We start from the raw sequence: 2,097 nt of genomic DNA, 5'->3' as shown, positions 1-2,097 counted from the left end.
ACCTCCAGTTTGGGAACCACTGCTCTATTATACCGGAAAGCCTGAATAAAATGAGCCATAATGGAGGATGTTCTCCCTGTGTCAACTGAAGATGTCTCACAATCAAGCTTGGTTTATAGCAGGGCTATTCAACTGGCGGCCCGCGGGCCAAATACGGCCTGCGGAGCGCCCCCTAGTGGCCCTTGGAATAGTTTTCCCAAAAAAGAAATGTTTTTTTTTTTTTTTTTTTTTTTTTTTGAAGAGAGAAAGTTACAGGTATGATGTGTGCGATATATAAAGTGCTAGATTATCCTAATGACAGTAATCCTAAATTATATTCTATCATATTCAAGGGCTTTTGGAGAGATATTAGACAGACTTGTGTGTGTGTGTGTGTGTGTGTGTGTGTGTGTGTGTGTGTGTGTGTGTGTTTTCAGCTATGCTCGTTGACGCTCGTTCCGTCAAATAGGTCTATTCTAAGGTATAGCATATACTTGTATAGACATATATCACCCTGTGCTCATACTGTGCACAAATGTATTAGCCTACATAAATATTTGTGTTTGAACACAAAATGCATTTGTAGAATCCAAAAAATGTCGTGCTTTGCGCGCACGCTGTGCGGCCCTCCACACACAATTATTCTACAGTTGTGGCCCCCGACCTAATCTAGTTGAATACCCCTTGGTATATAGCTGGCATAGCAGAAATTCAACAGGAGATTTTTTTTCTTAACCCAATTAAACCCTAATATGGGTAACCACCGAAGGAGTACCTCAGGGCTCAATACTAGTGTATTTTCTGTTTTCCGTTATTGTGGGGAAAGCTTTCGCTGAAAACAGCCGATCGACAAGCTCACAATGTAACGCGTCTCACAATGCAAGTATACAGTACTTACATGTACAGTAAGAGTTATATTTAAAAGGACAGATACAACTACAAGGACATTTTACAAGCAACTGCCAGCATCACAGTATTTTTAGCTGATATGCTAGTTTCCGCCTCCTGTCCTTGGAGCAGCAGCAGGCTGTTGGACAACGGGATTAGGTGTCCTTGCTCAAGGGCACTTTTGCACTCCTGAGCTCTCTAGGTCGTCTCTGGGAATCAAACCAGCGATCTTTCAATTAGGCCTACTGTATAGCAGCAACCTCTCTGGCAATCCTATTGTATCCCCACGTACTAAGAAACTGGCTACGAAGAAATTGTTACATAACATTACACATCATACTCTAACAAGTATGCAGAAAACTCAGCGATATTACTTTCAAATATCTTTAACCCATTCTGGGCGGGAACCCCTTTGTGTTTTAAACATTGTTATAATTTAGCCATTGAAAAATAGCAGATCTACAAGCTCATAGCGCGCCACCGAGTGGCGCGCTACGAGCTTGTAGGTCTGCTATTTTTGAAAAGTCGTGAAAATGTGTCGCAAATTTGGAATATATATTTTTTCAGAACGAACGTTTTTAACTCAAATCTTTGCTTCTGGGGGGGTTCCTGGAACAACATATTTTCAGATGGGGGTCGGCGGCCAATTACATATCATTTTTGGGGTCCTTGACATGAAATATCGAGCACCACTGATACAGAAACATGAGGTATTTCAGAATTTAGACATTTTTTTAATTTCGACGTCAGGCCTAAATGGGTTAAAGCCCCTCAACATTCCCCGCTTATTCATCCCTCATCGTGCCAGCAGTTTCCTGTTAATCCCCGCCATGTGTGGTGTGCCACGGCCCACGGTAGGCCTTAGCCCCAAACTTTGTTGTGCACACAAACGGGCCAAGACAAGAGCGGTCAACAGCACTGCGAGGAGTTTAATAACTCCTGCCCCCCCACTAAAGGTCTGTGTAAACAGTACTAGTTGCCCTCGGGGGGAACAGATCACTGGGGAATTAGCCACGCAGGAGGTTGTAACCTCCTCTCTGCTGCCTGTCCGTCCATGAGAGATGGAACGTTGGCGTGGGGGTTGGTGGGGCTTCAATGAGAAAACTGTGTGAGAGAAATTATCAGCGAAAGAGATGCTGAGAGATATAAAGATGGGTAAGAGATGGAGCGGAAAGAGGATGGTACGTACATTCACCTTGGTTGTTGCTCCATGTTTATTTTATTTTTTCC

This window comes from Electrona antarctica (assembly GCF_951216825.1).
Source record: "Electrona antarctica genome assembly, chromosome: 10".
In the NCBI taxonomy this organism is placed as follows: Eukaryota; Metazoa; Chordata; class Actinopteri; order Myctophiformes; family Myctophidae; genus Electrona; species Electrona antarctica.
Note: the sequence above shows the minus strand (reverse complement) of the source record.